Source organism: Synchiropus splendidus, chromosome 4 (genome assembly GCF_027744825.2).
Source record: "Synchiropus splendidus isolate RoL2022-P1 chromosome 4, RoL_Sspl_1.0, whole genome shotgun sequence".
In the NCBI taxonomy this organism is placed as follows: Eukaryota; Metazoa; Chordata; class Actinopteri; order Syngnathiformes; family Callionymidae; genus Synchiropus; species Synchiropus splendidus.
The window spans coordinates 29534823-29547143 of record NC_071337.1 but is presented as its reverse complement, the minus strand read 5'-3'; the positions used below and the strand labels follow the sequence as shown (position 1 = coordinate 29547143).

Below are 12321 nucleotides of genomic sequence, written 5' to 3'. Positions count from 1 at the left end.
ATGCTACTAAATGACCAACGTGGTTTTTCATGGACATCATGCAGCGCTGAGAAATGAACGTATACGAGCGCACAAGGCCAGGTCCGGGTCCATTATGAGAGCATTTATGTATTCATCATGTGACCTGGCCGGAAAAACGGAAGCCCACCTCTGCTCACCTCTGCAGCCTTGCCTCCAACACCAGGTCTTAAGATGAGAGAACGTGTGACCCCTTAATGCTGAAAAATGCTGTGTACACACAATTTCCTTCCCTTGACTCCATTAAGCAGCGATGTGTCAGCTATAGAGAGTAATTGAGCCTCCTTTCAGAATCCTAATGACCAGGGGAGAGAACAGCAGTGGAAACAGCTCATTAATGTCGCTGATTAAAAATGACATTTCCACGTCATTTGTTTTATGGTGCTCGCATCCAACATGTGACCATCCACACCTTTGGATGGAGGGAACGTGAGGTCGTCACACTCACGTGTAGCCCGACGCCATGCAATATCAATAATAAAAGAGCAGTTCTCCGCTGCGCTCTTCAGACTCTCCACATCAAAGGGGAACAGTTGATGATTGTTTATCAGCCTGCGCCACTGAATTCTGCTTTCAAACACCTTTACATCTGAAAAATATACCTCACCATTAAATGATGAGATCAGTTATGGAATTCCGGTAACACCGCCATGTATGCCACCAATTCCAGCCAAAGTCAGACAAGAATAATCGACGTGATGTCTGGACAAATGTAGCTAAAAAACCTAAGATAAATCCATAATGAAGTCAATACACTCTATTTACCAAAAAGGACTATGGTCTCTGTAGATCCTTGAAGGAGTGCCATATCTGTAAATGTACAGTTGAAACTATTTACTAAACTATTTTATAGGGATGAGCGATATGGACAAAAAAAAAAGTTATCGTGATAAATTGTTGTAATTTCTTTCTCATTTCTAGTCCATGTGTTGGACACTACAGTCTCCCTTGAAACTGTTTTATGATGAAACTCATTAGTGGAGTTTGTTTCCAACATTATTATTTGTTTACGTTTAAATATAATAGCGTGGAGATGAGAAATTCAATGTTCCACGTCTCTGGTAGAAGCCGCTGGTGTCTGACAGACTGTTCTGCTAGTTTTATTTAGGGGTTAAATTGAGCCGTCTGTCTACTGTATCTCATGTCTCTTCACAGTTGACTTTAACTATGGTCCAGTCTGGACACATTTCCCAGATGCTATTGAAGAAATATTAGAAATAATGTGAAGAAATTATCATTTAGTCATAGTTTATTCTCCAAATCAATATACAAACCGTCAGTCCTTTGTCTTGTGTGATGAAAAACCTTTTCACAATTCTCTCTCCTAAAATGGTTGTATTTCATTGCCTTATTGAAGATTTTGCTAATACCTTGTCTGGCTTAGAATTTGTTGATGGTCCCTAACTGATGCCTGCCTGTGAGAGTGTGTCCTCGATCAGTGAACCCTAATGGGGACACAGAAGAGTGAACCAAGGCAGACCTCAGAGAACTTATGAGGACCACTCCATCTTAAAAAAAAAAAAACAGATTCAGAAGAATCAACGTTCTCTTTATTAAAAATAAGTTTAAAACTACGATCCTGAACCAAAAGTCCACCACACTCTCCACAACTGTCACACGCCGGTGTCTGCTGTCAAACACGGTGGAACTGGAGAGCGCATCGCGCTGTCGTGGTCTCGTCATATTGATGTGAGCAGGTCCAATGCAGCGAGTGAGCCGCGTGTTGAACTGTCATCATAAAGGTTGTGTTTGGCGGTACATCGTGTAAGATAAGTTAACGTCCATCCCTACTATTTAAACTATTTCTACATTTATTTTTTAGTTTTTCGTCTTCCTCAAATGGTGCATTCATTTGGCCATAATGTAATGCTTTGTACAAATGTGTTTTCTTTTACATTAAATGTTTCTCTGGCTTTCGCATAGCTTTCAATAATAAATATGAAAAAAAAAGTGTGGGCTTTGTCATTGTGCACAGTTTTGTAGTTACTGCTGAGATATGTAATTCCTGATTAGTTCAAGACACCACTTTCTTCGAGAAAACCAAGAGCACAACCTTCACAACAAGGGCTCTCAGCAGCAGACAAGCAGTACCTCGAACGAGAGCAAGGTAACTCTGACTGCTGGCAGCACTCCAGCATGATCAGGCTCTGGAATAAACTAAGTTTGAGGTGCTGCGTGTGTGTGTGTGTCAGAAAGGGAGCAACTAATAAGACAGTGAGTATGAAAAACCTTAAAGCATGAGGAGAAGAAGCTTGAAAGAGAAGTTTGAATAATCAAAAATACATTTCTATAGCAGACTATTCAGCTTCCACAGGACTTCATAAAGCTGTCTTTTGTTTCGTGTCCAGCCTGATGCTTCCACAATTGACGTCTGCAAACCACAGCTCTGGAGCCACGCGTCGCTCTTCCAGCTCTCTGCAGTGGCTCTCACTGACTAAATTTGGTTAGTTGATGATCAGAGACAGGGTTTCTGCCAGGATTTTTCTGAACCTTCCGAAGAAATACATCAAAATAAATAAATAAATATAACAGAAAGCAGTCAATCAAGAAGGAATCCAACAGAGAAACAAGGAAGCAGAGGGGGGACTTTTTTTCCCTCTGGATTTTTTCGTTAAAAGCACAAGGATAATCACCATGATCATATCCACTTCCATGATGTGTTATGTGTTTTCCACTTCTTTCGAAATTTACGTGGTGGCTCTATTGAAGTCATGGCGGTGCACCACAATCAGAAACCCTAAGAGACAAGGCAAAACATCTTTTATCTGTTATTTGATTATTTAAACACAACAAACCATTAGCTATCGCTATAGCTAATATAATTATTTTACTGAGATATATATATATATTTATTTTTTCTTAAGCTCAAAGCCAGTGGTAGTAATCGGAGCAGACTGCACTACTTCTCTCAACAACTTGGTTCAGTGTTTTATTCATCATCTACTGCTCCCTCCCTGAAGCTACAGCTGCGTGGAGCTGGAGCCAAGCCCAAATGTCACTGGTCAGAGGTGAGGACAGCCCCAGACAGGTCGTTGTTGCGGAGCAGGCCACATTAATAGACTGGTGCATATTATTTCAAATGAGTGGCCGAAACAAGCTTAACACAGTGACGCCAGATTTGAACCGGGAAAAAATTTTGAGGCTACATCACTGACACCATGCACCATGATACTTATAATAATTACCTATTTGAGAAAAGTAAAGTTCAAGGACGACAGACACTGTAAGATGCTGCAAACAATATATATCACATTGAAGTCAAGAAGATACAGTGACGCCTTAATGGGACTGTTCCATAAAATCCATTAAAAAAAATAAAATAATAATAATAATCTTTCACTGACAACATTTGCATATCCCAAAAACAGTTTAGTAAATGCCTATAAATGAACCATGTGCTTTAGGAAGCATGACATTTTACGATAATAGGACAGTCAGAAAACATTTCCATCTGTACAACTGGACAAAGGATTGCATCTTAAGGTTGACGTCTCACTTGAGTAGAGACGGCTCGTGTGTTTCCCAAAAGAGGCCACATGATTCAGCATTCAGAAGCAACGTCATCATTTGGAATCTTCCGGGCAGCTGGAGAGCTACCACGCATGTCTACTCTCAATGGCTGCCCATAGAAATGTCCTGTGACCAACGCTCCTGGCGTTTCCACAGTCACCAAGCCGCCACAGGATGTACACACAGCAAGTCTCTCAGGGGGACGCCAGCTGAGGCCGGCACAGCAGGCCACCACAGTTCAACTCAGCTCTCTAAATAAGCCAACCAGCTAAATCTCTTTCTCATTCAATGCTTTTAGCTTTTTTTTTTTTAACTTTTTTTGCTCATCAAATACACTGCTTCCTTCATGGTGAGGTCCAAGTGCATTTCAGGACACACACAGGGATTTCCTGTTTTCACATAGTGGCAGATGCGTAATGTCACTGCTGAGTTATGAATTTAAATCAGGTTCCACATGATGACACACTCTGCTCTCTTTTCTTGGGCTTCAATTTCAATGAAACTCAACGTTATTTTAAACCAAGAGCGCCACCAACTGAGCTCTGAAAGTGAGGACACTGTTTCATGATACCTCCTCAGATCATCATCCCTAGTTTGGACTTATCAAGTGAACTCCAAACAACAACCGACTCCTTTATGAGGGAAAAAACACTCTACAGTGTTCGTGTTTATTTTCAAAATATTAATCTCAACATCGTAAGATTCAGCTGCTGCATTTCAGTCTTCTTTCTTGAGATGTTATTCACTCCTTTTTCAGCCACCATTGAGGACATAATCTCATCTCAACGTAGTTCTTTTGCTTTGTAGAATTCCTGCTGTTGTGTTGTGTTCTGATGTAAATTTAGCTCGTGCGGAAATGTAATCTATGAAATATATACATTGCAACTAACTCTAAGTTTTCCCCCCAAGAATGCTCATCGTAAAACATGTCAATGATGCTTTGCCACCTGGGTGACCGATACATCCCGACACCATGTATTAGCTCCCATTATGCATCAAGAGTTTAGGGAACGCAGGAAAAAATAAATACTTCATGATGGTGACTGGCTCTTTATCTGCAACTGAAAAGCAGTTCCAACAATTCCACTCTGGTCAGAGCCACACCGCCACAAAATATCAAAGTTAGGAGGGTTTGCAGAGGAGTGTGCTTGTGCGCATCGGTGTCAGCGTAGCGCTCCAGTACACACTTATCCTCTTACGTAACAAGTAGACTAGCATTAGCACACGTAAGCTAAACGCTGCCTCTGCTGGGCACATGGCCTATTTTCAAACAAAATACAGCTGAGCAGGTTTTTCTCTGGAGAAGATCCCTCATCAGGTCATACATCTACAGTACAGCGCAGCCGTCTCCTGAGGTCACCCCTAACTGCCACATTATCGGGTCTCCAAGTTGCTTCCTGACAAATAGTTGCAGCTATTCAACGTCCATTTGAGGGCAAACCACTCAAGTCCTGCATCAACCACACACCTCTACCAAGCTGGTTTAAAATCTTCCCAGCAATTACACTAAATAAATGAGAAACAAAGAACTTCCATCTACTAATGCCAGTAGGCATGTGAAACATCAAGATGCTTATTAAAACTGATGTGTTCCATACCATAATAACCACAGGCCCAGTGTCTATTATTGTATTTTGCCAGGAGCTCTGTCACTCAGTTGCGTCTGTTCTCTCACTGTGCTGTAACTGAAGCAGAGGAGCTGTAAATCACCAGATACACACAAGGCAGAAAACCAAAGGCAGAGCGCATCATCACCCTTCCAAGTCCAATTCTTCTCCTTGATCTAAACTGTCTCTTTTTTTATTCAGTAAAATTGCCTGGCCAGAGTGCAGATGTACTAGTCGCCAACTGGTTCGGCCTGGACACGCCTGGAAAAAAGGCAGAGGAGCAAGTGTGACTCATGCGACTGTCTCTGAGAAAGATGACCCAAAGACGAAGCCTATTATGGTGGATACTTGCTAAGTGATGCTTATTAATATCATCGTTCTTCTTGATCCGAGCTCAGAGGACCAGTGGTCGCGGTGGGAACGAAAATGCATGTCCAAAAGTCTGAGGGAGTAATTCTGCTGCGTAATGATCAGAGTGTCACTTTAGACTTGAGGTAATTTAGCTGCACCTTTTTTTAAGATAGTAGGAAAGAGCTTGGCATTTTCTTTAACAGAGATAAGCCCTCCTCTTCTCAACAGTCACCACAGCCATGGGAGCACAATAACGCACACATGAAAACGATTTCTGCAAGGGTGGCAAAAATATTGATGTCCTACGATACTAGTTTGCTTTGGCATCGATACTAGTGTGTGCATGAGTTCATCTGTGAGGATCCAGTGAAAACAACTTTCAGGGTTGCCCCCATGGTTTTAGCTGTATAGGGCATATGATGCATCGGAGACACCTCCTATGCTGAGACAAAATTCTGAGGAGAACCCTCATTTTTGCATCAATTGTTAGTGTCACTATCAAGTTTACAATTTGCAAACTGCTCTCGGGTCTGACAAGTCAAATCGGTAAACAATGTAAATAGCATTTCCTCCACACATTCACACGTTTAGGGTACATGAGTGGGACTATTCAACAGAGCTGTGTCTTGGTATCTTACGATAATAAGATACCATACCATTGCTCATAGCAATACATTGGAATAAGAGGCATCATTTTAAGGGGGAAATCAGCTCATGCAGTACAGTATTATGTGCATGAAAACGTCAGACCAGTTAGACTTTCAGTTAAATGTCGCAGACCAACAGAGGAATGAATCCCTAATCAATAATTCCAGTGTATAGAAACGAAAACAAACGGCAGCATATCCAAATCTATGTGTTAAATATTGATATAACCAACATAAACACCTGTTCTATTGAATATAATCAGTATTCACTAACATACTAATAGAAAACACAAGTCATATTTTTTCCCACCTTTGAAGGACGTACACCTTAATAAGCTAAGCCCAATAGGTCACTTTGTACTTTTAGTGTGTTTCAGCATGAGCAAACGTCAAGTGAGCCCAGTATTGTCCGAAAAAGACATTGTCACCAGGCATTGTCAATGATAGTTTATTACAATAAAAGCTTCCTGACCCCCGAAAGAGTTATTTTCACATGTTTTGCCTATTATTTATTTCATTGTTTTCTTTTTGAAGTGGTTTAATTGTACGGCGTGTTTGAAGTCAAGTTCTTTCACCTAGTTCTGAATGGAGCTGGTACAAGCAGCAGCAGCAGTTAGAAAGCCATACAAGTGAAGGACGATACCTTCGGAACCTTCCTGGATCCAGATGGAACTATAGAACACCACCAACATATTATCACTTCTACACTATTCCAATCCTGAGGATCTTATTCAAAGGCCACTTCTTTTGAGTCATGCTGTTGACAAACAAATGAACCAGCACCTGTCATCGACAAAGGTAATGAACATAATAATGAACATTTCAAATGTGTTTATTACTAGTTTAAGGTAACACTGATATAGTGATGCATCAAATTTGGATTTTAATTTGTTCCAAATCAGAGTTTGCAGCTTCAATTATGCAAATGTCAAATCAGTTTTCGACATTGAAGTGATCTGAAACACCAGCAGTCCATTCTGCAGCCCCAGCGGTGCTTATCCGATTTTATGAAGAAACTTTATGAAGGTTCTCCCACACTTTCCGGACATCTTCCACCTCCCCTGTGTATGCTGCCTCTGTAGCGCTATTGTCACTCAAATTATCTTTTTAATTGGAAACACATCATCAGTTTCATCTCACATCTTTGGAACCGTGGTTGCAAAAAAACGAAAGGGTGAGTGTGATATGTAGCCGTAGACAAGCAAACAGTCCCCTTCAACTTCTTCAGTCTGGCAGTGAATCAGTGACAAAAAAAAAACAGCAGAGTCGGCTTGTATCTCCTATGTTTGCAGAATTTTTTCTTTGTGTCAAAATGTAGTGAAGTATGACTGCAGTATCAGCGCTCCCTCAATGCCAGTTGAGTAGTCCTAAAGGTGGACCATGTAGGATGTACAGTGTACTCTGGTCACGTGTTTCGTGTCGTCAAAATCCAACACATCGCTGCCCCCACCCTTCCCTGCCATATGCTGGGAATAAATCCTGAGGGCAACTGGGGTGGGATTCGCAGTTTAATGGTATAAGAATATTTGCCACAAGAAGCCACATTTTTTCAATTTGAATGAATTTGGTATATTACTGAATCAAATGATGGACCCATACATACATTTAAACAACAAAATATTGTTTATTTTGCATCAGTTTGACAATAGCACAATAAATCATGATGGTGACTATATTCAAGTTTTTATATCATGTTATTTAAAATAAAGCTCTTTCAATGTCGTGCAAAAATTTGCGTAAGAATTTCAATTTTATAAGAATTTCAAGTACATTCAGCGTGGTGGAAACCCTGGCTATTGTGTAGCGAAAAACATCCCTGAACAAAAGCAAACAGATGCTTTTGTTTGCTTTTGTTCAGGGATTCCTCCATGTTTGTTGTTGTTGTTATCATCCTAGCTGCCACGTGTCTTGTGCATCAGTGGGATCAGTGGACCAGGAACTCCTGCACTTACACAGGTTCCCTGTTGTCTAGAGAGCAGACTGTTACATTAAATTAAATTACATAAAATTAAATTAAATTAAATGATTGAATGAGATTAAAATATTGTAACGCATTAATTAAGGTTAAATAATTAATCGTAATGTACTTGTTGAAGTCCCACCACTAGTTTACACATATTTTGTTTACAGCTAACAGCAGAGGTCTGAAGAGCATGGTGTGGTAACACAACAGATTAGTGTGAACTCACATGAACTGGCCTCTCCTTGCTTGAATTACTGATCCAGTGTTACAACCTATAACTCTAATAGCTAAATAAATAAAAGCAGACATGGACCCTGGTAGAGTGGAAAAGCCACTTCTCAACCTTGTTGTGACTCAAAGAAGGTTCAGCTCTCTCAAAAGGCATATCTGGTTATGAACGTCTGTGAGTGTGTGTGAATGACTTCAAAAGGGGGTTGGTCTTAAACCCTCGCCTTTTCACATGGTGACAGAGGTGGCATGATGATCCAAGATGACAGAAAGCTTCAGCAGTAGAAGCAAAAATTGAGCATAGACTTCTCAGAAAAAACAAGACCTCAACATGTCAAACCGTCTCATCTTCATCAGGACTCAACTAGGACTCCTACTCCTGTTCCCAGTTTCCTAGGGACAGACCACCGAAGAGATGTCCTTGAATTATGTTTTGTATAATTGCATTTTCACAGAAGTGTTGTAAGAGATTAAGATGACAAGGATGAAGTGAAATGCTCCATCAGCCATCCAAGCTTCCTGTCCCATGTCAGGATCATTCATAAAAATAAAGAAAAATACAAATGGCACATGCTCCTTTCTATTGGCTGCAGACACATATCACAGTGTTGTTGTTCGGTTTGACCTCAATGTAGCATCAGCCCTCCACTGTAAGGTGAGAATATCGACATCTGTCTTATTCACAGCTGAGGAGCTGGGAAGAAGCAACACAGCGGAACCACCGTTGGGTGAAAACAAACCAGCTGCTTCGATGCCCACGAACGACGCTTTCCAAACGCACATTGTTCCAAAGTCACCGTCGCCCGGCTGCGTGTCCTCACCTGATAGTGGGCTGCGGATTCGAGTCCTCGCTCCGGGTCCGGTGCGCCGGTGTGGGAGCTGCGCGGATGCTGCTGGGCTTCCTCCGGAGCTCCTTCTTACTACGACTGCTTCTTACTACACATCCACGCACGAGCCGGGGCTGACGGACTGCGTGACTGCTGACTGGCCCAGCCGAGTCCGGCTCTCGCTGCTAGCGAGCACAAGGCGGCAGCTTGTTCTGCTTCAGTGGCCGGAGCAGAGACGCGGGTGGCCGTGGAGGACGGAGCAGCGCTGGAGCGATGAGCGGCCGTGGAGTGGATTTAAATCGGGGGGATGGTGTGGTCGGGATTAAGTGGTAGGGGTTTAATTAGACAGCGCTGCGCCTATTGGCACTGACGTTGCGCACGACACTCCTCCTCCTCTGCTCCATCTCTCCATCACTATCTCTCCGCGCGGACACGACGACGCTCCGCAAGCGGCGCTTCTCCAGTATATTATTCACTACGCTGTATTCAAGATGATCGGCCCAGTCAGCTCTTTGCTCACATATTGAATCTGTACTCTTCAACATGTTGCCATGTATGACGTACGAGCCACAACAAAACGCAAGAAATGTATTCTGGTTAGTCGTATTGGACGTTTATCCAGTACTGAAATAAACTTTGTTTCAATGTTTTTATAATCTTATAATCAAAGTATTGGTGCACGTTGAGGCGTTTTGAATTGAAAGTGGCGAGTTGGACTCCATGCCTGTAAACAGAAGGGCCCATTTGAATTATTATTTTGACCTGGTCACTCATTATTTTTGTCCTGATTCTGCATTGTTCAGTTTAAAGTCTGTTGAGTGAACTCTCAAAAGAGTGTCTCGGTATTTCTGACTTGTAAGCACCTTATTTTGAGTCTGATTTGCGTGGGCTCAGTGTTGTAACATTTTGATTTAATATCACTGTATTGTTTCAGCAGTGACCTGGCATTCTAGTATTTTAGCTTGATTTATTTTTCATTTACTTATCTCAAGTGTTGTGCCTGGATTCGCTATTTTTCATATTATGTCAAAATAACTTCCCACACATCAACAATTTAATTCAAGTGACTTTTGAGCAGTATTTTTGCAACAGTGAATATGTAATTTGGGGGGTTTACATGCAATTCAGTGTCTTCATAGAGCAGGAATTACAAAGTACCATGGTCTACTGAGTGCACCTAACTGTGGGAACATTTGGGGTGGGCTAAAAAAGTGCATCGAGTGCTTTAATGTTGATAAAATACATGCAATTGCATTGGTCTGATGTGATGGAACTCAACATTCTGATGGCATGAAAAATCCATAGCCATGTCGTTGTTGTGAGATAAAAGAAACGGCTTATAGCCCAGAAGTTGCTATAATATATCTGAGTTATCAAACCCTTTCAGATAGACAGTGTCTGTATTTAGCATGTTCCGGAAGATATTTGCAAACACTGTGTACTTGTGGGCTGTCAGGATCACACAAGGGATGACGGTCATGACTTCAAACAGCTTTGGTGCAGATCAGAGTGATAGGTGGGGCACTCCAAGCGGCCAAAGATGCGATTGCCTGTTGGATTGCTCCCCTACAGATAATGTTGACAATGTGGAACTATGGCAATGAATCTGTGTTGCAACTCGGAACACAACATATGAATTACCCGCCAGCAAACTCATGCATTTTTGTTGCAGCTCAAAAGTGAGTCCACCCAGATTTCCACCGGGTATGTTACTGCTGCTTTCAAAAAGAATGAATTGTTTTCAGTCTGTCAATTTCCACAAATAACACATTCTGACTTGACGTCACATTTCACAGTGAAACAGCCATGTAAACATTATGTCACGAGTGACAACAGAGACTTTCTTTTCTTGGCAAGTTGACAACATAGAGGACAAGACTCATTCAATTTGGAGGTTGAGCGTCACTTGTCACAAGCATTATAGAGACAGCGTAAGAAAAGAAAGAGCGTGGGCTCAAATTGAAAGCGACGGGACAGAGAACAAACCCGTCATGCACAGCGGTCGGACTGGCCAAATTCAGTCACGATCGACAATTCTCGCGTGACCGAGTGGAGAGCCACAGCTCCGCGACGCTGTGCTCCGCTCCTAGAGGAAATTGGGGATTAGACTATGCACTACATAACAGAAGATGAGAAGCTCAAACAATGTTATGAATATATTACTTTTATAAGCTTTGTTGCAAAGGCATACATTTTTATTGAAGTAGCACATCAGAGTTCACCAAATTTCTGAACAAAAACTTTCTGCAACACCTCTTTAAATTTATTGTACTTATCAAAACCTGAGTATGCATGTAACAAATAATCACTGGTATTTTTAAATTACAATAAACATTCAATTTTACAGTCAAACACCAAGTTTTATGTATAACCTTTCATTTGAAAACGCCTTAGAATGTGGCCCAGTTTATTTCAGAGGGATTTCACGCTCGCACACATACAAAGCCAAACGCGGTCTCGCCGTCTGAGCCAGACATCAGCTAGACTTTGTTCCGGCTGGCGGACCTTGACAGAGCACTGGGAAGGATTTCATTAACTGCAAAGGTTGGGTGGTGACTCACCGCTGGAGGTCTCTCCGGACTAAGTTTGGCTGCTCATTGAAGGGACAGCCTGCCTGCGTAACCAGCACTGTGCAATTCCAACAATCAAACGTGGCACCCTACCAAAGGGAGCACGTCCACTGAGCTCTGGTCACCAGCTTCCTTCTGTGATGATCAATATGCGTGACAGCAGAACGAAGCACCGGAGGCTTATGAATGGTCAGCTTCTTAATAGCACGCAATTATCTGTTGATGAGGCTGCTGCGTTCTGTTCCCTCAAGCCTCTCTCTGCGTGATCCTCTGCTCACTTGCTATTTCCGTCTTTCACATTGAGGTTCTGAAAATAAAAACAATCAAACCCAAGCAAATAAAATGGCAGCATGGTCCCTGTCAAACGTAGATGTACAATGGAAGCAGCAGGAGAATGTCAGACGGGGAAGTTCAATTCCATGGCACAGTATGTGTTGGAGGTGTTCGGGCGCTCAGTTAGATGACAATACAAAGTGTTGGTGTCCCTCTGTGTGTACAAATTTGCATCTGAAGATTGGTTATCATCATAAATGAATACGAATGAAACATTTCAGCGGGAAGTGCAGGATGAGGTGCTGGAAAGACACATTGTTTAAAATC

General features: G+C 41.9%; 1 protein-coding gene across 1 annotated transcript in view; it reads right to left on the bottom strand.

Moving 5' to 3' along the window:
* Positions 1-9490, bottom strand: part of LOC128757165 (hippocalcin-like protein 1) — a 45782-nt gene extending 36292 nt beyond the window's left edge. Inside the window, exon 1 of the mRNA XM_053862255.1 lies at positions 9146-9490. The gene's annotated coding sequence lies outside the window, so the exon portion shown is untranslated. The remainder of the gene's footprint in view (positions 1-9145) is intronic.
* Between the last annotated feature and the right edge of the window lie 2831 nt (positions 9491-12321).